The sequence below is a fragment of the Macrobrachium rosenbergii genome, chromosome 9 (genome assembly GCF_040412425.1).
Source record: "Macrobrachium rosenbergii isolate ZJJX-2024 chromosome 9, ASM4041242v1, whole genome shotgun sequence".
Lineage (NCBI taxonomy): Eukaryota > Metazoa > Arthropoda > Malacostraca > Decapoda > Palaemonidae > Macrobrachium > Macrobrachium rosenbergii.
In genome coordinates, this window is record NC_089749.1 from 2,435,858 (window position 1) to 2,459,748 (window position 23,891).

At 33.5% G+C, this 23,891-nt stretch overlaps 2 long non-coding RNA genes across 2 annotated transcripts in view; one reads left to right on the forward strand and one right to left on the reverse strand.

The window, feature by feature from the left end:
- LOC136841359 (uncharacterized) lies at positions 1-14,411 on the forward strand. Its single transcript, XR_010853904.1, has 4 exons — positions 1-61; positions 187-312; positions 456-650; positions 5,260-14,411. It is a non-coding gene; the product is annotated as an uncharacterized lncRNA (long non-coding RNA).
- Positions 12,420-23,891, reverse strand: part of LOC136841358 (uncharacterized) — a 16,992-nt gene continuing 5,520 nt past the window's right edge. Inside the window, exons 2-3 of the long non-coding RNA XR_010853903.1 lie at positions 22,015-22,129; positions 12,420-20,045 (exon numbers count right to left, since the gene is read on the reverse strand). This is a non-coding gene — a long non-coding RNA (uncharacterized lncRNA). The remainder of the gene's footprint in view (positions 20,046-22,014; positions 22,130-23,891) is intronic.

The following is a 23,891-nucleotide window of genomic DNA, read 5'->3' on the forward strand; positions in this document are numbered from 1 at the left end:
TTGACTACATTCTGAGACCTGAGAAGCAAGTTATTATTTACATAGTAATGGATGTCTTAAGGTAAGCAAAATATTTTCCAATCTTCCTTAGATCTGTAAATCTTATGCTTTTTGCAATCATATACACTGTATATGCCTTGTACTCTTAAGTTTATAATAAAAATATTCTTTCCACCCTCTGATCAGTAAATTGAAAACTCGCTGCTGATGGCCGAAGTTGTATGCCTACAAGTATTATAGAACTTGTCTACATGCTTTAAATCCAGTGGTTTGCTGAGGCCTTTGCACAGCTGTACTTTTCACTCTGAATAGGTAAGTGTATGTTGATCTTGGGGTTTTATTTTTATAGACTAAATTTAATTGGTCTTTAATGTGATATGGTATACAGTATATTATTTTTGGTCTCAAATTTATTTGCAACTTCGATTGTTTAACTGATTATGGGTGTTTTACAGTTGAATAATGAGGTATAAGTGTATTAAGATTATCCATTTCACCAACTGTGGTCTTAGGGATCACCAAATCCAAGTCTTGATCATTGCTCTTGGCCACAGCTTTATTCCTGCAAGTGATACAACATTTAATTAATATGCTTTAAATCCAAGTGATTTACTGAAGCTATACACAGTATTTCTTCTTATTTTGGACAGGTATGTTGATGATTAAGTTTTTCATTTTTGTAGTTGGTTTAATCTCTCAACTTCAGTTGTTTGATGGCAAAGTTATTTTTCACCTCTAATTCAAACACCTTGCTTTGGATGACAGCAATGTGTTGTCAGTGATTTATGAGGCATAGTAATTTGATAATTTTATGGTTTTTTATCACTTGCATTTTATATTAGGAGAAGTATTTAGGAAAATGAATCAGAATTACTTGGGAAAAAAATTTTTCAAGTTTAAAATTTAAACCATATTTCGCTATTTGATGGTTTGGAACTTATACAGTATATTGATTGGTTTGTAATGAGCATTGGAATTATGATCGAACTACCAGTAACAAAGAAAATTAATAACTTTGTCAGAAATGAAATAGGGATACAAATTACAAATATTCAAGTATTTTATTTGTATGAATGACAGTGTGAACTATTGCCATATTGAAGTAAATATCCATAGCTGATATCAGTGAATTGAAACCTGGTGGGTATAGTGAGCAGTGTGAGCTTCCACCAATCAGGATTGGCTTTAAAGATATAGACTGGATATTTACCATCAGCTACAAAAATGTAGACTATAGAGCCCACTACTTCGCTGTGGATGGGCAACTAACTAACATGTGCCCTGACAGTCTTATTCCATTGATTGAAGAAAGGTCCTTCTCATGTGAGGTTTCCTTTCCAAGTATCTCTGCATCTCAAATCTCACATCATCCAAATGTCAACCCATGCCCTCAGCCCTATTTATTATATGACTTCAGTGAGTTATGATCATGTGCCTTTTTGTATTACTCATGGATTTTATTTATGGCTTTATTTTTTTCATAGCCAGGCTTTTAATGGTTCAAGAATTCAGTTGGGTAGCCAGTAATTCTTCTTTCTCATTCTTTTTCACTCACTTGAACAGGAAGTTTGTAGACCTTGCAAGATGACAAAGTAAACAATTTATGTCCATTATTGAGACGGATTCTATCAAAATCTGTTTATTGGGTAGAAGGAATTATTGCAGTAGTTTTAAAGTGCTGTTTGTCAGTCTTTGCCAGGATTACAGGAGGTAGCTTTCAAAAGAAGATATGCTTCTCAAGACCTATCCAAAAGGAAAAGGTTAAGAGGGTCATCCACAATATCCTCTCTTCTCCTTAGTATTGTGGTTCTTCCTCAAAACTTCATGTCCTTTCCTTCCAGCTTGTCTGAACTTGAAACTAAGGTGTCTTATGAAGAATCAGCTTAAGGCTGTTAAAGGCATGATTATATACTGTACTTCTAGTCCTTTCCTTTGACCTCTCCTTACTTGCCTTGCTTTGCACTTTTGTCTCCTTAAACCTCACATCAGACTTCTTTTGCTATAATTGGCCTTCCTTTCAAACTTTTCCCCACAGCTCCTCTCATTGTTGTAGGTCTTACGTCATACTCTGTAACGGTAAGGGTTGCTGATTCTGAACATTCTAGGATTTTTTCTGCAACTTTGTGTTTAAAGAACAAATTTTTTGGCAAAACATCTGTGTTATGATGTGCATGCTTTCTGTTAAAATATTTTATCTCAGTAGAAATCCAACTTTTGCTTTATACAGGAAAAGTCAGGTCAGTTATATATTAAAATCCAAATGACATTTGATGCGACAAGTACTTTGTTTTAAGTTGAAGGAATGTTATGCATTCCATTCATTCACTATATATACTACAGTTTAGTAAATACTGTGCAGGCTTACCCCTTTTGCTGCATGGGACTAACCTCCTTAGTCATCTGAAGGTTTCGTCCATGAGTTGGGACTGATCTCAGTCATCTTCTTTTGGTTTTAGTTAGGCAGCTTTAAGAGATGATGCATTTCCTTTGTCATTTTAAGAAGCTTTTGTCTATATTCTAGCAACAAATGGCAAGATTTGATTTCCAACTTAAAGGATAATCTCAGGAAAAGGGAAGATGTTTCTCTTGATGGAGAAGTAGTACAGAGGCTTTTATTAAAAAATTACAATGATAGTAGATGCCTGGACTGTCTGATATTATTTTTTATTAATTCAGAAGATGAAACCTATTCGTATGGAACAAGCCCACAGGGGACATCGACTTGAAATGCACGCTTCCAAGAATATGGTGTTCATTAGGTAGTAAGAGGAGGTAAAGGGAAACTTAAAAAAAGGAAAAAAATAAATTAATAAATAGATAAAAATTATTAAAATGCAAGGAGAATACTGTAGTACACTATTAGGGTAGTAATGCATTGCATCTTTGCTTGAACTTCTGAAGTTCCAATTGCACAACATCCTCATGGAGGCTGTTCCACATTCCAACTGTGTGAGGAATAAAGGACCTCCCAAACTGAGAAGTTCAACAGTGAGGCATATTTATTGCATATTGGTGCTGCTGTTCAGGTAAAGTGGATCAGGGATCAATTGTGAATGTGAAAGATCTGTTGAAATACAGCTTATGAAAAAGTGACAAACAAGAGACCATCCGCTGATGGTCCAAGTCATAATGGCTACTATTAGGAAACAGAAACCTACCACCATGAACTACTCTGTCTAAAAGAGATAAATTCTGGTGGAAGCAGGCATCGATACTGGAGAGCAGTATTCTAGTAAATGAAGCACAAATGACCTAAAACAGGTTGCATTGATATGATCACTTATAAATATATGAGGCCTTACGAACAATACCTAACTTTCTTGGGGCATTTGCTGAAACTTTCATTAGATGTTTCTCAAAAGTTAGATGTGAGTCAAAAGTTACACCTAGAATAGTTAAAGCTTCAGACTCATTCAGCAAAGTTCTATCCATCTGAAGGGGAGGATGAGTGGGAAATCTGGTTGCAAATCAGATAGTTCTGATAGTGGCAGCAGTGACTATGGTGACTTTTATTATATCTTAAATATAGGCAAATCTACCTTAGATAATTATTTAACTTAATTTTTATCAGATGATCATGAATCACAAGAAAAGATAGAGGAAGAAGCAAATTTGTCAAGCACCAGAGGTGGTGTGAGTAAACAAAGAAAACGTGATAAAATATGCAAATTGAAGACCATTGAAAATTTAATTAGTTAAAAATCAGTGCTCTGAAATTTTTATTGGAGATAATAAATTCTCATTTTCTACAGAATGCCAAGTCTATTTCTGGTTTTTTTTTGTGAGGATTTTCCAGATGAAATTTTTCACCAAAAGCAAGCATTCAAAGTTTGTAATAAAGATTTTTGTACTGAATAACGAAAAAGGTGTTGCTTTACTCCATGTTTTGAGAGGTATCTCAAATAAATGAATACCAAAAAAGGCTACATAATTCAGTAGCATTGGAATAATTGCCTACATATCATTTGCATATGTTATCATTCTACTATACTGAAACATTATAATAACATGATAGTACAGTGAAATATTATAACAGTAATAAAAATAACAAAGAATTGAAGTACAAATATAAAAGGGAGAAAATTAGTCAGTTACATGGTTAGCAGGATGCTGCTCTTATCACTAGTGGTGAAAAGTTAATTCTTTCAGACTTTAATCACTATTTGACTTATATATTTGTATTTATATATAAGTATATGGAAAATTTTTACAACTTTTATTTTGTTTCATTGTATACAAACAAATTTTCCATCCAGTTCTTTTTTCATAATGCTTTAAATTGACTTTCCAGTGACATATTGTTAAGGTGTTTATTTTCTGTTTAGATACATTCTGTGTGAGTTGTTATAGTGCTAGCTATGTAGCTGTTCAGACATTGATTTAATTGAAATTGAATGTGTTCCTGCTTTTATCAGAAACTATCATTAGCACTGACTGCATTAAATGAGCTTTGGCTTGTATATTGTGAAATAAGGATTTTAATATATTTCAGTGTGGTTTTTGTGATACTGATTCCATATACCTGTAGGTGATAGTGTCACTAACTGAGAGATATGCAGTTTTTGACTGAGATACCCTGGCAGCCATTATGGTGGTACAGTATAGTCCAAATAGTCAGCTTCATTGACCCAGCTTTGAAAAGAGGAAGATTTATAGTTTCATGTTGGGCTTGTGTTATTTTTAAATGTTTAAAATCATCAGATTTTTCTTTATTTTTCTCACATATTGTTTTATAAATTTAATCCCCAGCTATACTGTATATTTACTTTTATGACATATGCATAGTAATATACTGTACGTACTACTGTATTGTATTTAGTTTCTTGAATTTCAGATATTTATAACTCGTTTAGTTCTAGTTGTTCGTAATTTGAAAATTGAATTCTTCTTGGTTGTTTTACAGGCTTTATTTAAATTTTAGTTTACACAATTTTCTTTTATATTTAGTTTATTTTAGATTAGAAGCAAGAACTGTTCATACTCCATTATTTAAAATTTTATATATAATTTTAGATAATTTATATGAACAGCTGTATCAAAAAGTTTAGAAGTGTGATGTTTCTAATATTCATCTTGTTTGATCAGTAGATTATTATGAAAGGCTATCATGAAACTGTGGCATATATTTTCTGAGTACAGTATATGGTTGTAAACAACTACTTTGGTAAAGTTTTAAGTAATTAAATATTTTATCCAACACAGTTATTTTTATGTGTGCAATCATGCTGAAGTACTAAGAGCAACTATGTTCTTTTTCAGATTACAGGCCCATTTACTGATTTCCCAGTATTTCATCCATGAAGGCTAAATTACACTAAAGCAAGAAAAAGATAATTGGTAAAACTTGTTATTGTTCTAGTATGGAGATTGGCATGTTTTAGCTGTTTATGTACAAATGTGTATGCATGTAAGGCTGAATGCATGTTACTTTTTGGTTTACTGTTTAAAAGGCACTCTTGTAAAACTTTATTTGGCTTGTGAACTGACTGATTGTTTTCTTGTGGAACATGCTGGCTGAAGATCCATATTGATTGACTATTTCATTCATTTATTTTTTCTCCTCCAGTGTCCAAGCCTTGACACATGGTCTTGTCTTTTTTTCTCTTTGATCTTCTGTTTTGAGTTCTTAGTGCTGGAGGCTTTTTAAGTTTATTTATTTTGTAATTTCTTTATTCCTCATTTCTTACTTTTACTTTCTTTACATATGGTATGTATGCATTGTGTATATGCCTTCTGTACAAACAGTCTAAGAAAGACAAATCTGAGTTATCACAGGAAACAAGAACAATTACTCACTTGGTCAGCTTTAAGTACACTGTCAGATAGAAACTCATACTAAGTGCATAATTGGGTAATTTGCCTTGTGCCCTGGTAGTGTAGTGGCTTGAGATTTTGCTGAGTTGATTGATATTATAAGTAAAGTTAGATTTTTCTGTCTGTAATCTTATCTTATGAGTGCTTTATCTTGATGTCTTTTGTCACACAATTTAAAACCTATGTTTAGTGTAATAAACAAAGGAAACAAGATGATGTAGCAATCTTATTCAAAAAATTATTTATCTTAATATATTTCATTAGAATACATATAGATCATTGATTGAAGAGGTGTTTCACAAGTTGTTCATCAGAGGAAAGCATCAAAACATTACTCTTAATGCGGTTGCCCTGATTTATAGTTGTTTCCTTTTAATACTTAATAGAAACTTAGCATTCTTTTGAAGTTTAGAAGTCCTTATGCTGGAGTGACAAGAGTCCCTTTTTAATAATGTCTTTGGTGAAGGCAGTAGATCCTTTTGGCCAGAACTTATCTTGAAGGGCAGTGTGTACTGAATTTTTCCATTTGTAAATGGATTTTAAATTTATATCCAGCTTTGCTTTTGTTTCATTGATGGGAAGAGTCTTCATGATTTAAGTTATTTGGATTGCAAGAGTCATTGTATATTTATTTTCTTTCTTTAAAAAGCTAGAGCTTTGTTTTCATCACAGTTAAACACTATTCATGAGCATTCAAACTATAGTTTGTACATATGGACAAGTGTTAATCAGGTTCCAGTTCCCAGAGTTTTATGATCTGGTCAATATAAAATTGACTATCCCTCCTTAGTTGTTTCCATTTCTTTTGTCATTTTTAATTTACAGTGCTACTTCTTGTAAAACATGGGTTTCTTTCTTTCTCTCCTTTCTTAGCATATTTTCTTATAAGAAGTGCAAGGATCTACTCTGTCCCTTTCTCCTAGGTAGTCATTTTTAAGAAATTTAAGGATTTACTTTGATGAGGTCAGTAGTTCCATTATGTTACATTGTCATTATCATCAGAATTTCATCATTTTGTATTACATAGCAACTAATGAAGTGCCTTGATTGTATTATTAGGTATAAATAATGTTTGGATGAAAATTTAAAATGGTACAAATGGTTATAGATCAGGAAGAATGTTAAGAATTTTCCAGTTTCAATGGTAGTCATGATTTTGGCAAGGGGTATGAAAGAAGTGCTAGAAAGTTGAATAGTGGAATGAGAGAAAAGTGTCAGTTGGAGATTAGAGAAAAAAAAATTCATGTACAAGAAATTTTGCTGAATTGTGTTTATTTTTAAATTTTTTTTATATATTGTAATTTTGATAAATTTATGAAGTAACCTTAGGCATTATGATGCAAAAAAAAACAGGTGAAAGGAAGCTTATTCTTAACATTATGAATTCCATTAGAAATTTATTTTTATTTTATTACTTTTACTTTACTTTTTGATACTTCATGCATGATGATAGAAGGGTGGTTTAAAGTTTCATTATATTTCCTCTTATTGCATCATTTGGCAGGTAGCTAATGCTGATTATAGGTGAATAGTTAAAGCTTTATGCTTCTCAGTTCATGTAAATACAATTTGTCTTTTTGCAGTTGCCATGCAAAAAAAAAAAAAAAGATATTGAAAAGAGTGTACAGGTGTAAAATATGCGCTTATTTATCCATATAAGTTTCTTAAGTTACCTTCAGAAATTAGGAGGTGTATTTTTCCAATGGTACATTCGCCACAAAAAGCTTGCAATCATTATGGCTTGGGTTTGCTATGATACAAAGTAGTTTTTGCAGCTTCCAAGCAAAGGTTCCTGGTATTCTGTACTGTACATTGTTTACTGTAATTGATTATTATTTAGGTCTTTTAGTTGGTTTATTAATAGTCAGAATGTGTTAAATATTCTGTATCTAGCAAAAGGAAGAAAATAATCTATCATTTGCTTTCAAAATTCATATTTTAATTTTCAAAGTTTCTCAGTTCTAAACTAGAGGAAATCAGTTTATATGATGAAGTGTTAGTTGTAAGTTTAGTATTACTGTTTGTTAATGTAAGGCTCTGTTCATGAATTATTTGGATATCCTCTTAACCATTATGTCCTCTTTATGAGATCACTGTTCAAATAGAGGAACTGCTATGGTTAGTTTTTGATAAAAAGGAAAATAATTTTATGATTTCTTATGATAACATGAATGGGTTCTGCCTGTTAATAATGTTGCTGGTATTTGTGAGTGCACTACATTGCAGCGGTGGCCAAACTATATTTCAACTGGACAATTATACTTATTGCAATGACTGCAAGCTCCTTTGATAAATTAGTTGTATTTTTGTTTCTTATAAAGAATTATGTTGTTTGCAATTCATAAAATTACTCAAGTGTTATCTATAGTATTCAGATGTTGAACTGTGAAAGCTTCAGTTTTTGCTTCAGACTGTGATGAAACATGCAAGCATCTCATTGCAACAACAATATCATAGCAATTTTTATATTGTTCTTATTATCAACTTTGTCAGAAAATTGGAAGAAGGGACCTTACTATTTCCAGCCCTAGTACCACAAATTTTCTTTAATCTAACAGAGAACTTTCAACTAAGATTTGCAACCCTTTGGTTTTAGGAAGTATTCATGAATATTTGGCAACATTACTCAATCATAACATATATGTATCTAGTTCAGAATCATAACACTAAGAGATGCCTTTTCAGTATATCTTGTGGTATTAGGATGATTAGTGTTTTATCATCATTAACCCCCCCCCACCAGTTTCCCGACATTTTTTATGCCAGCTTAGCAGTCGGCACTTTACCTTTGTGTGTAGAATGCAGTCATTGTGAGGCCTTATGGTTCATTTATGTCCTCAGCAAGTTCTAAGCAGTACGAAACTTTCATGTTGTAATACAGACCAAGAGTCATACCAGAAACTTCTTGAGGAATCAGTCGATATTAAGCTAATTGTGATAGCCAGCTGGATGGGTATGAATATGTTTTCACACTCAGTGCTTTTCTTTCAACCACTCTAAGTTCAAAATCTTATTGTGTTCACGTACCAGATAAACACAGTAATCTGTAGGCTGCCAAGTCGGTTTTTCCCCCCCCAACTTATGAGTTCTTCAGATTTTGAAGTTTTTCTAACTACTGTTTCACTAGTTTAAGCCCAGAAATTCAGATTCACTTTGTCTGCCAAAACCATTGTTGAATTTCAGTAAAGATTATAAGCTTAGAATATGTACATGAAAAATTTTATTGGTTTCATGGTAGGTCATTTTATATTTTTTGAAAACAACTTTTAAATACTTCTTTTCCTCAATTGTTTTTTTATTTAGTTCTTATAATGTATGCTTAGCTTTTTATCAAGAGAAAGGGATTCAGGCTCCTGCAGATCAGTAGGTTTACAGATTGTTAAAAATTTGGAGCATTTTCAGTTTTGTTCCTGAACTTTTCCTTTTGTGTTAAAATTAAGAATTTCTTTGTAAATTTTAATGTAGGATAGTTTAATTTAGTTGTTTAGCTGAGATTGCTTATAAACTATTTGAATGTAACTGGCCAAATATAATTATTTATCTGTAAAATCCTCTTGGAGTCAATCAGTTTGGCCAATTCTGTTGCATGGTACAATTTTAAATTATTTTATGTTTTATACATATGTAAAGTTATTATACAGGTACATGATCTGCAATTATGATATTGTAAAAAACATTTTCATTGTAAAGAAACTTAGTTGTGATCCTTTGATATAAGTTTGGACTTGTTTTGACCCCTCTTTCCATTTCCAGCTTTAAGTAAGAATTCATGCCACAGGTGTGTTCTATCTTATTAGTTTTGATCATTACAGTGAGGTTTACTGTAGGGTCCCTTCACTTCTGGCTACATTTTCCCTTTCCATTTTTATTTAATTGTCTAACTTCTTAAACTTCAAACTTCAGGTGCTGTAGTTTTGACCTGTCATTTAAGAAGAAACTATTCTGGACATGCCATGTTTTGCTTTTGTATGTATATATTGACATAAGTTTAATGGTAATGAATGTAGCAATAATGATGTTAGGTGGAAAAATTTGCCTCTTAAGTTAACCTCTGTGCATTTGTATAATGTATTACATGACTCTTGTATAAATTAATATTTTGACAAATATCTACACAGAAAGCAAGGAATTAGAATCATCATAAATTTTTTTCCTAATTGGATCATTCTATGGCTCTAGTGCTTTTAGGCAGTGTGAAATGTCTAAAGTGAATGAATTGTTAGATATAATTTACATTTTTGGTGTTGTTTGCTCTTGATTCTGCAAGGTACAGTTAAAGGAAAAAGTTTTTTGATAGAAAGAATTTGGTTTCAGTGTATGAAAAGTCTAGGAAGCAAAACAGATGTTTTACCCAATATTCAACTTATGAGGTAGAAATCTTCAAACACTTAAGATTGGTTAAGCAGGTTGACAGGGTGATATTACTTAGCTGAAGTAGCATAATGGTTTGTAAAAAAAAAAACTATGAAAGTATAGTATTAATTATATTAGTTTTATAACATTTTAAAAGACCAGAGAGATATGTTTTGATTGTAAACATGATAAATAATTTGATAATTTATAATTGATGTGGGTTAAACATGGTTCTAGGCTTATGTCATGAGGAAATTCATATTGTAGCCTTTATAACTGTTGTTGTTTTGAACCTACAGCTGAAGTTCTCTTCCAGGTTTGATACTGTAACTGTTTTGTAACTGGAAAGAATAAAGATATACACCAAGGGGCTGGCCTTAAGATACTGAATTGCTTGCTGTGCCAGTGGACCTTCCTTGCTGTCCTGCTACCAGATTGTACACAAGTCACAAGTGATACTTGAACTACTCCCATGCCAGGTATGGTGTTGTGTATTCTTCTGTTAATGAAGATTTGTACTATTGTATATGGCAGCTCTGTTATTTGTCACTGGAAGAAATTTGTCCATGGACAACTTGCAGTTGGTTAATTTTAAATGGAATAAGTAAGCAAACCAGCTAAGTAACTTAATCTTAAGATGATTATAGCTTAAGACCGTACTGATGAAGTGCTAGTTTACTGGTAAAGAGTGCATTATTTGGCTGAACCCAAATTCTCAGATGTATTTGAAATGTCTCAGAATCAATGGTAACTTGGACATGTGTGACTTGAGGAAAATTGTGAGTTTCATATGTAACTTAACCAAATCACATATGTATTTTTCTACTTACCTAATTGTGAGTAAAGTTGACTTGCTAAATTACAGTGGATGAAATAACAAGTGGCTTGAGGTGTCTTAAATCTTTTAGTGGTCCAAGACCATTTTTTGACTGTGCAATTTTATTATTCTTTTGAAAAACTCTTGTTGATCAGGTTGTTCCTGAATATCTTTATGGGAGAGACAAGAGCATTAGGAACTAGTTTACATCGCACTTGCTCAGATAACTTCCCAATAGATTTGGAGTGTCTGATGAATTGGAAAGATTTTGTTCATCCTTAAAAGTAAATATATGACTACTGTCTGTTAGGTTGGGGTATGAGGTTGGTCTCCATGCATATTAGACACAGTCTAGTCCACAGTGTAGTTGAGAAATCACTTTGGGGTTAATTTTTTTAATGTGTTATTGTGTGCAGAGACCTGGACTTGTTTACTTGTTATTTTTTGTCTCTTGTGTTTAGGTTTGGTTGTTGTGAGTATTATAAAATTTCTTTTTGAATCTGTGTGGATTGTTTTTCTCTAGTTTGCTGGATGTTGTGAAATGAGCCTTATATTGCTCTAGCAGTTATTGCAAGGTCCCGTTTGCAAGTTGGAGACGTTGTCTCACAGTCCTCAACTGGCTTTGCAGAAAAAGATAAAAAAAAAAGCTACAGTTGCTGCTGGAATGTTTTGATCAGTTGATCTCTTTGATAATTTTTATGCTCTTCACTTTTTGGGACTAATGTCCTCTTGAATTTCGAGACTGGAATAGTTAACTGCCATGGAGAATTGCTCTCCATAACAGACACAGCTTAGTGCTAGAGTGGTCATTATTAATGCCATTTTTACAATGTTTGCATGGAACCTTTGTGTCTTCTGGTTAGATTTCTTAAGATATGAACTTTTAAATTGGAAACCTTGTTGTTTGTACTTACAGTATGTCTGTAAGTAGATGACAAATAGATTCCGTGTTGAAGTACATACTGTAATGCCATGAAGGGTAGTAAATCAGCATGTTATTTGTTTTTTGAAATTTTGATTTTTTTATTTGGTGTTAGAGTAGCCTATTGTCACTCCAGAGTTGGCACAGTTTTTATCCATTCTTTGAGAGATTTCTAAAGTTGGATGTTATTTGATAGATACAGTAGTTGTATTTGAGTGACTACTGTGGTTTTGTTAGCATTGGTTTGAAAGTTTAAGCCAGTTAATTTTCCCTTTTTAAGTCTCGGGATCATTGCATTTTAACTTTGGCATGTTTTCTCCTTATGTAGATAACTGGTACATCATCTACTTTTATGAAGATCTCAGCCTTTTATGGAATGTTGAGCAGGTAGATTTTCAATGACTTTCGACAAGGGAAGTTGGGAATGCCTCTGTGAGGTTTGTTTTATATGAATGAATTTACTCCTTGGTTTTTGGCAAATTTATTGTCTGTTGATTTGCTTTTATTTATTGGATTTTTATTGCATTTTGCATTCAGTTTTTGCTTGATTTAGTTGTTGACTTTTTATTTTATTGGCCAGTATTTTGATGGTAAGTTAGTTCATGATTGAGGAAAATGGATCAGATGATGAGCTTTCTTTGGCACTAGCTTACTTAACATTGCTTGGAGTCTCTTTATGTTAAGGAAATGATTTTTGTAATTATGAGGGTCATAGGACATAATGTTTCAACTGTGTTTTGTTGGTTGGTCTATAGATAATGCAGGAAATAACTTAATTATGTATAGATGGGTTTAAATTTATGAAAGGTCAGGCAGTTGCAATCTGAGACAGGTCACTGACTGCTGCTCTTGGATCCAGGTTGATTGTAGTGCCAAACACATGACTATTCAGAGGATTTTCTTATTGGTTATGCTTGCTCATGCTGAGCCAGTAATGCAGTTAGGGTAGTGATAGGAGTGTCTGAATAGTATTCCACATTGATATTATCAACTTTATTCATGCGTACATATAAGAAGCATTTAATGAATAGAATCCCATGGACATGTATATGATTTTACTGCTTTTTAGGAAGCTTTTATTAGCCTGATATAAAAAAAGATTACTGGACTTGAAATGATAACTCTGCTCATTATGGTGACTAGTGACTATGTAAACTAAAGTTACCTGAATATCAGTGGTGCTTTATTCAAATTCTAGCTTAGCTTAATATATTGTTCTTATAGATGTGTTGATATAAATATCATCTAGGTTAATTACTGCACAATTCCAGAAAATAATACTTGTTCCCTGTTTCTTATGGCTAATAGAGCAGACATTTTAGATAATTATTTGGGACAAATCATGGAGTATGCTTTTGCTTGGAGAGGGGAAATAATATCATGGTCATATAACTTCTGGTCATAAATACAATGCGTTTTGGTCATTGAAGGACAGGTTTAATATACATATGTATTTTAGTGATTATGACATCTTTATAGTCAGAATCATTCTGTTTATTCTAGCATTACTATTATCTCAGGCAATAAGGGAGATCTTTGCCTATTCTTGTGCCTTTTGGAGAGTATTTTTATAAGCAATGGACTCAGTTTCTTTGTTTAAATATTGCATTAAAGGAGTTAAGATATGCAGCAAAACTGAAGTAGCCTCTCCAAAACTGCTTATTTAAAGGAAACCTTTCAAATCTGTGACAGCTATCCAAGTTATCAATGTATAAACAATACTCTTTAGTATACTTATGTCAGCCATAATGTGATATGATTAGCCAGCCTGACCATCAAAAGGTCCTCAGAGGGTATTAATTAAACTGCATTGTGTCAGCTGATGCATCACTGCACAGAGGGAGTTTTATGGATGATCTTAATTTTGTTTGTTATGTCTTGAGATGTTGATTTAACAAGTCGACTAGCTCTGAGTTAGTAAAGTGAAAATAGAAACTTTTGACACTGTTAAGTTACTGTTGGAACTCGGAAGGTGTCTCAGTTTTTCAGTGTCCAAGATTATCTTTGGTTCTGTGACATTTTAGAAATTTCTTGAGAATTTACTGTCAAATAAAATCTCATTACCAGTAAGCAAGCAAAACTTAAACAGCACTTATCTTATGCTATAACCAACTCTGGATTGTTGTTATACAGTTGTTTTAGATACCTATTTCAGTTAGTGTTAATCAGCTGGAAATTACCCAGGTGACCAATTGCTCCTAGTAACTGAACACACTTGCCAAATATATCATAGTACAGTAATTATCTTCATTAAGAGAAGAATCACAACACCACACTTGTCAAGGGAGCTGGGTTGAGGTCATTTATGAACTCTGTGAAAGGCATCTGGCAAGTAGGATGGCAGGGAAGGCTCCATTGGTGTAAGGCAGCTCAATTCCTAAGGTCAGCCGCTATTTGAAAGGGGACACTAAATACTGTATTTGAAAAAAAAGTTTTAAGGATACTGTACTGAAGTGTTATTTTACTAAGATACTCTTCTGAAAATAAAAACGTGTTTTAAGCTTCCATCTGTTTTAAATTCCTTTACAAGTAATTTTTGTTACAGTGTACTTTTGCATTTTCATTTCATCATAGCAACAATGCACATTTTAAAGATTTTTGCACAAATGCTACAGAACTGCGGTATCAAAAATGATTTTGCCAGCAAATTTAACTATGAAATTAAATACAATCATTGCACAAAATCATACAGCATTGGGTATAGTTAGTTTGAAAAATAGCTTATGCTAGTTAAACAATGAAGGCTGCTGCACATCATGCAATAGGTAAATCTTTAATACTGTCACATACAAAATCTGCTAAAATGGAGCATATGGAAACTCACATTGGCACAAATGCATGTGGTGCTTTTAATTTTAAGCATAATGCAACACACCAACACCAGTTATTCAGTAGCTGGTGGCTCTCCATTGCATTGTTTAAAATTTAATTTTAAAAGCACCATATGCAGTATGATTTTTCATATGCTCCATTTTAGCAGATTTTGTATATGTGACAGGTTTCAACTTTTATATATTGCATGAAGATGTGCAGCACCATTCATTGAGTTAACTAGCATGAGTTAGTTTTCAAACCAGCTAAAAGCTGCTTAATCTTACACACTGGTTATATTTTACAGTACTGGGAATTTAACTCATTGCTCATTGGAATTGTTTTGTCTGATAATATACTTCATACCTATACAGGACAAGAAAAGATTAAGACGAATGTTGCTAACAAGCCGCGAATGACAAATCTTAAGGAATGCAGTTATTCTCTATCCCCCATGAAAAGCAAATGCAGCCGTTTTAATTTAGCTTGAAAGAAAAGTTACAATATGCATGTAGCAACAGTTACGTCTATTCTTGCCAAATGAAATAGTACACCGGATGAAATAGTACACCAGTACACAAGAACTAAGAAATTATAGAGTGCTCGTCTCTTTGTTATAACCCAGTTACTTCTGTTTGAATGTCTGAGTTAAGAAATTGCTCATGTTGCACGGTGGGATTAAATTATTCCACTTTAAAAATTTAAAGTTTCATTTTCAGGTTTTATTCTAATATTCCCAGTTATTAACATTTTAAAGTAATAAACCAAAACATTGAAATATTAGGAATGGATGTATGGTGCCCTTGGTATACAACTGATGGGAAATGGAACTGGAATATTAAGAAAGTACTAAACTCTGGACCGTATACGCTGTCAGGGACAATCTCTTATCTCTCAAATACCAGAATCTTACAGTATTAAATATTTGCATTTTACAGACATGCAGAATAACCCCATAGAAGTGTTGGTTCAACTGATTTTCTGAAATCAGTTTTAGTGACTGGGGATGAATTATACATTCAGACCAAGCACCACGATATTGAAGAAACAAGAGGGTTGTCAAATTTAAAGGGTCACCTTTCAAATGAAATTTGTTATAAATGAATACTAAAACGAAGGAAATCAACATGGCTTTGGCACTAAGATAATGTGTAAAGGAAGAGTATAAATTAAAGATGTAAACAAAAATGGAAACTGAAGAGACCTCCAAATGCTGCAAATTACGAAATACTGTTGGAAAATGGGAAAGTGTTAACTCCAAGTTTTGTAGAGTTGACCAACAGGCAGCTTTGGAAGAGCTGACTTAAAAGGCAACACCAAAAAATTGATTACGCCTAAATGTCTGATCATTAATAATCTTGGGAGAATTGTTACTCAATTTTTTTTATTCAATATTTCTCAAATTCAAACGTAATAGTAAACACCAGCACATTTAACAATATTGAAATTTATAAATTTGTACGTAATGTACAGTACATATAACAGCTATCGCTGGTTATCTCAAGTTTCAGAAATTCAGTCCATTCTTAGGAGTTAGGCAGTGCTAAGTGAGACTTTGTTGGGAGATTTCAGCTGAATATGAAAATGCTGACGAATAAGAGAATTTCATTTATTTTAAATGAAGTAGAGGGTTTAGAAATGAGTTGTTAAATATTAACCATAAACATTTAGTAGCCAACAAGCATGAGAAAGTGATATACAATGTCGCCAAAGACGATGTTGATTTAGCAGTTGAAATTACATTTAAATGTAATATAAAAAAAACAACTTAACATATCTGGAAGGAAATCTTAGTTCAAATAACTGTATTTCAGCCTTCATGAGCAATTTCGAATCAACATTCACTTTACAAATGTTATGTTATTGGAGTGTTCATGGCTTATACGAGTAAATATTTACCAGTAGGCAGAAAGGAGATAGCAGAATCACTAATAAGGATATTTATTGAGTTAAGTAATCCAGTAGCAAACAAATTAGTTTGACAAGAATTTGAACTTCTGATCATTGCAACTTGAACATTTACAAATATCCCATAATAGACCAGGCTCCATGCAGCAAACAGTGGGAAAGTGATATATCACGTTTGAAGGTGTAAGAACCATGTCAGGCAGGTAAAACAAAATTCCGAAGCATTTCTGGATGAAGATTAAGGCTAAGAAACCGTGCAATTGAACGATTGCAGTGTCTTACAGAAAATGCAGGTAAGGGTGGCCTCGCTGCTAATCTATCATTATGTAATCTTTTGTGAATGTTTCATCCAAGGCATTTTAACGCTTGTGGAAAAATGTCTTGAGAAATGAAAAACAGCAAAACTGCCTTGAAAATATGATTGCAACCATCACAATGCGTATCCAGAGGAGTGTAAGCTTTACAGTAGTATTGCTCAAAAGAGAAGCTCTTCAGGCACAAACTAAACAATGCAGAGCACGCAAAATATGGGTAGAATTTTTGCTAATGTAGCTTAAGACATGAGGGAGGAACTGGTGGCGAGGGCGGATGAGAAGGCTAAGAGGAAAAAGGGGGGGGGGGGCGAATTAGAAATTTGATGAGATGAGAGAAGGTAAAAGAGGAGGAGAGATTTAAGTGTAGAGAGGAGACAGGTGAAAGAGGAAAGGAGAAGGGAGGTGAGAAGACAAGTAGAGGTGCAGGAGAAGAAAAGGAGGAAGAGAGGAGAGAGAGTGGAAGGAGAGAGGAAGGAAAAGAGGAGAGAAGAGAGAAGAGAAAGCAGAAAGGAAGAAGAAAGCGCTCAAACTAGAGAAAATATTTGATGTCATACATGTGAAGCCATAGTACCATGCATCTGGTGGGAAGAGGAAGTCCCACAGTTGTCAAGTTTCCACTCCTTAGTCCATTACGATGGTTCCAAAAACTGGTATGAACACTAATTACAGAGATTAAATTCCCCTTTCTCCTTATGAGTGATATGCTTTCTCAAAGTATGGGCAAATTTGCCTTTTAAGTCATTTTAATTTTACACTATCAAAATGATTACAGAAAAATAACCTTGAAATAACAAAAACAGTCAATCGTGAAACATTAAGCCAACACACTTCACATTTCTACCCGCAAATTGAGGGGACCGACAATTTTTTTTTTTTGTACATAATTGCGTATCTAAAACAAACACAACAAAATATAATCACCTGTTGTAAAAACTAATCTTCTAATATTATTTAGGGGCCCTTCAAAAATTACCTAACACTTTGGCAATTTTTTACCCCCTCCCCCACTTATCACGCCTCATAACATGTCCAGAACCTCCCCCCCCAGAAAATTAGGTAACATCTAGTACAACCCCCCCCTTAAATTAGTATGTTTCCCTTTTTTTTTTTTTAACGCAACAATATATTGAAGTTTAACCTAATACCTGGAAATTATTACCCTTAGCTTTTTCTTAATACATTTATGATGATATTAAAGAATCAGATAAATTTGAAATGTTCTCTTATGCCATATTTAAAAGGGAATTAATTTTTAAAAGGGAATTAATTTGATTTGTGATATTTTTCTAAGTCATGTTTATGCATAAAGTAGAGAATGTCGGACCTCAGAAAAGGGATGAGTTTGTGACACCATGTCATGTAATACATATAGTAGAAAATACTGAAGTACAAACAAGGGTTGAGTTTGTGATATTTTTTAAACAATGATGCAAAAATAATTAAATGCCGTTTTCTCGATATTAAAATATAGTCTATTGCAGAATTTATAAAAAAATTAAATACCATATTCTCAATCTTACTAAAATATAAGTCTATTGCAGAACCTTTACTATCTCTTTTGTCCTACACACATTTACATCTTTTCAAAAGAAACAAAGGAAAAAAACTGAAAATGCCAAGTAACTTATGGCTGCACCCCCTCCCCCACCGTCACTCTCGTAACACTTCACTATACCCCCCCTGCCCCGCTAAGGCGTTAGGTAATTTTTGAAAGGCCCCTAAAAGCCATCAATACAATGCTAAGGTTAAGCAACATCACTTGAAATACACATTCGCTCATATGCTATAACTATAGTTTGTTCTTAACAAAAAGCTTTGATATTCAGGACTACGTACATCAAGGCATGGGTTCGCTGCGAGGTCGGTCAGTCGTGTTTGTGCTTTTTGTGCAAGACTAATGGCACCACATGCGTTGGTGAATTTAGTGTTGGTGTCGGCTAGGATATTGGTGCTGGCGTTTGTGCTGTATGTAGTGTTGGTGACTGCTAGGCTGTTGGGTATAGCTAGAAGGTTGAATTTGTGTTCGAAGTTACATACAGTCGTCTTCATCAGATACCGATGTAGTGCGGGTGTTGGCAATTATGTTGGTTATGGTCCTTTTTGCACTGAATGTTGATAGTAATAAAGAATCTATAAATAAGGTAGAGATACATCCTAATAAACCAAGCTGTGAGAGAGAGAGAAGAGAGAGAGAGAGAGAGAGAGAGAGAGAGAGAGAGAGAGAGAGAATTTCCAAACTTAAAAATTTGTAAAAAAAATTTTTACTTTAAGAGTAGTAATCTATAATTAAACTGGAAACGTCTTGCTAAAACCACATCAAAAGTGTGAAGGGAATCTAAAGTTTGTGAATAGAGAGCCAGTCTCTTAAGCATAAAATGTTATATCCCCATCTGCAAGATATCACCGAAGTGTTATCAAGTTGACGTAATGCTTAATCAAATACCTCAAATACTTAATCAAATACACAAATATAAGTGCCAAATTTACTGCTAACCTTTGAACCCCGACTAGGTTCTATAAATGCAAGCCACCTGAAAGCACAAGTATTTGGACAGAAATTTTGTCTGAGTTTTTCATGTGTTTTGCTTGTACACATTGTATACAATCAGCCCAACTAAACTCTCTAAGATATTGCTAAATCCTGCTAAATGTTACCTAAATCATATTCGAAAATAATAAATTGCTTAATACTATAAATTGTTTTATGTTAATGATACTAAATATTCATAAACAAACTGCTGAATACTAAACCTTATTACATGTTACTGATACTAATAGATTCACGTATACTGATAGTACAATTTTCATTCTTTCTGGAGCCTTGCTCTAAATTTTATATAACCATTCTTCTAACAGTTCCATGAAATAGCTATAAGTTCTGCTTCAATAAATTTCTCTTCAACCAAAATGATTATTCTACATGACTGGACTGTGAGCGCAGGACAGTCGAGTCAGTTCGTCGGGTGCAAAATATATTTGGGTCACGACGAGGCCTGGAGGCAGAGCCTGAAGGAGCTGCAAGCCACTTCGTCTGATGTCTTCAAGGGCGAGTTAATTCTCCCTGGTCTTGGAATGGGGTTGAATCATCTTGTCAACGAAGGCTGATCTGCAACAAAAAAAATCTTTTTTCAATTACCCCTTCACAGTATACGTATAACCTAGTGAGGATCAGCGAACCCCAGTCTGAGAGCCCCTGTTTCAAGGGTTAATTTCTAAGTATCTAATATATTTTATTAATTATAGGCATTTTAGTTTTATAAAGTCTAATTGAAAAACTTCGACCAAAGTTCCAGATTTTTTGTCATGCTTCAAAACTAGACATCATTCCCAGTGCATCAGCATCTTTATCGCTAAGGCGATTGCATGTTTAGAGTGGATCAAACTCAGAACAAATAGAGGTAAATTGATTCCCACGAGGCATAAATGTGTTTTTATCAATGTGTTTTAGAAAAAAGATATCCCAATGTTGGTTTTGTCAATCTTCATTGAACTATAACTTTCACTTTAAAGTTGCTCAGTACGAGAAATTGTAACACGGCCCAGATTTTCTTAGTGGGGAATGCAAATCTGAGTAAATTTAATAGTATCCTTTGGAATTCTTTAATGGACTTGAACATCCAGGATTTCAAAAGTAAGTGTTTTTACGTATGTAGGGTTTAACTATGTTCTGGATCAGTTATGCATTATATGAAAAAGGTTTAACTGATCCTTAATCACTGTCCAAAAGCAATTTCCCTCCTAAAAGAATTTTCTACTGCTGACCTCGACTGATACCGACAAAGTTAACCAAGAGTGTTTAGCTTTACTTAAGCTATGTCAAGACTATGCAAATAGGCAGAACTAGTTGAAAATATAATAAAGTAACTTCGTCATACATCTTAAAATAGAGCTCCGAGTAAACTTTATAAAATTGTAAAGCCTAAGTAAACTAACAGACCATTACGTCAAAAAAGTACAGTAAAAGTCAAGTAGCCTACAACTGCTCTACAGAGTGTCTTATTCAGTTCCATGGTTGTCTTGTAATGTTCCCTTTTGGTTACAGAAAAATCATATTTTGCAAGTCTGTTGCATGGACATTGAAGTCTAAGACTGGTTTGCTGTGATGAATTATATTGTCGCTTATAAATCTTTTGCTGGAGACAAGGCCCAAGGGTATTATTCAATTAAATCTACTAGGGGGCGAGTCCCAAAAATCTGGTTTTCTTACTTTAAATAAGAACGTCATTTTTCAATGTAAGTCACTGATTTTCTTTTATATCCACTCAACTTCCATTTCCATATCGGACAATTGAAGTTGGTCATTTCAGTGCGTCAGATTATCAGGACTTCTTTGGAGTTCGTTTGCATTACCTCGTTAAGTTTTCGGTATTTGCTTTTCTATAAACTCCCCCACTACTGTTAAACAGTCAGTTCTCAAGTAACACGTTTAATCAGACTTACAGCTTCCATTTCAATGTTCCTTTACACTCTACTGCCGATATTTTGTGTTCACTCATAGGCAAGTGCTGTAACTACCTATCAGTAATAAGTTACATTATCACATAAGTGCTATTTATTTTGACTCCAGATTTTTTTTGTTTAAGAACTGCAAATGGCTAATGGCTATGAATTTAAAATTTCTTGATGAACTGAGAGGTTCCAGTAATCACTAAACACAGCTAACATTGTCAGTTTATCCCTGAATACAATTATGGGGAAAAATATTCAGAAATGTTATTTACAGGAAATTCTCACTCATGATCTTAGTCATTTTACAGAAAAATTTTGATTTTTTTTAAACCTAAAGATTTTTTGACAGTCTTTTGATTAGAAAAAAGTTTTTAAATGTTAAAATCAGTAACCATGTCAGATTTTCTAGACAAAGTTAATTGGAAAAACTTTAGTTTTCGTCATGTCATTGCCATTATTTGCTGGTCAAAAGGGTTTATTTCAAAAATTTTCATTAAGCACGTCAATTTTAGTTACGTCTGATCTATACAGAAACCATCACCAAAACATAAGAAAAAATGTGAAATTTTTAATGTATTAATTACTAAATTAGTATTCAATATTAGGTTTCTTTACAAACTACTTACTTCAAGAACGAAGTTATGCAGTCTTCATAAACTACTCTTGGCGCCATCAAAAAACCTTTTCGATAAAGAGGCTGTTCCATAGATACAGTGGTGGTACTACTGACCAGCGAAAAATCTGTAAAGGACAAGTACAAAAATTAACCATTGGCATTAACATTAATTCGGTAAAAATTAAAAGGGGCTATAACCTCACCACCTGTGCTGTTGAAAGATACACTATTTTGAATTCAACGGAGAATTCATATATGAGCGCTGCTTAAACGCTTTCGTTCCATTTCCTGGGCTACCTTAGTTTACAAGGTATTTGTTTTGCTTCCTGTTGCCCTGATAATCTATCATTGTTTTCATCCTTTATTTTTAATTCAATGAGCGTTCCATATACTGTATGTAAGAGCTATCCCACTCTTGATCGTTGTTATTGTGCAGTACATATTTTTTATGGGCTATAATTTAACATTACATTCATGTGTCAGTTTCTCAAAATCCTTAAGTTTCTCTTCAAGCTTTAGCACCAAACCTGATTTCTTAAACAGTTCACTAGCAAGTAACTGTCGGGACTGTCAGCAGACTTTTCCTTCAGAATTCAATATTTGACATGCCATTGTTAGTTTACCAGTTACAATGAACTAAAAGCAATCACTTTCACAACTTTATATTACACTAGTTGATGGTATACTTCATTGGATCTGTTTTGTGAATTCATTGCTCACTTCTTAATATCAATTATTAAAAGAATTTTCATCAAAAACGAAATTATGAGAATACCAAAGAACTATTTCATCAAAATCTTGGAAGAACGATGGCAATTATTAAAAGAATTTTGAAATTAAGTCTCCAGAAATAAAATCTTGGTAACGATGTTCTTTATTTTGTAAAAAGGTAAAATTAAGTCTCCACAATAAAAATACCTAATAGGTTCTGTAAAACATTCAACATTCAGACCATTAAATTATCCAGCTTCCGATCTTTAATTATAAATATCAATCAATCTAAGTCAATTTCACGTAAATCGATTCTACAGAAATTTACAGTTATGGCAATTACAGCTCAAACTAATTAAAAAATTTTATGACATACTATTTTCAAACCCATAGCTGGTCGTGAAACTAATCAGCAGCTTTTACAATCCACTGCAGCAACCGTAATAAAATCTACTTAACTGGTAGGTGGAACATTGCATTATGGTAGAAACTTAATCGGAAGTGACCATCTTTCTTGTAATATATAATAGGAAACTAAACAATGATCGAGGATATACATTAAAACCAAATGATATTACAGCCATTTAAATATCGAATTTCGAGAAGCTACAACTCAAACCTGCCATGATCCAACGGTAGTGGCTCTTTAAAAAAACAACCCTAACATCAACATGAATCACTTACGGCCGAACCACAAGGAGAATTCACCATTACTCCAAAAGAAAAGCAACAGTCGATCTCCTGAAGGACAACACAGAATTTCTGTTACTGAACCCAAATGAGAGGCTAAACAAGGCCATCGTCTGTAATCACCCAACAGAGCTCCCTCTGGATCCTCTTCTGGAGCTCCCCATATTGTGAACGCAGAGAGGTCTTTAACCAGATACAAAGCACCTTCACGGAAGATCCTTACCACCTTCAGAGGACCAGTCCCGAGCAAAGTATGGCTTAGGACATGGGGATATTTTTACAGAGGAATACACGCCAACATCAGTCAGGTGCTACAGATGTCAGCGTTATTGTCATCATCAAGAACGTTGCAGAGGCCCTGCAATCTGAAACAATCTGTAGCAAGAAGTGCATTGAAATTGTTTCGAAAAACTGAAAAAAGGGGAACCTACAACAAGTGCCCCAACTGTTCTGAGCGTTATCATGCGTGGTTAAAGCGATGCAGTG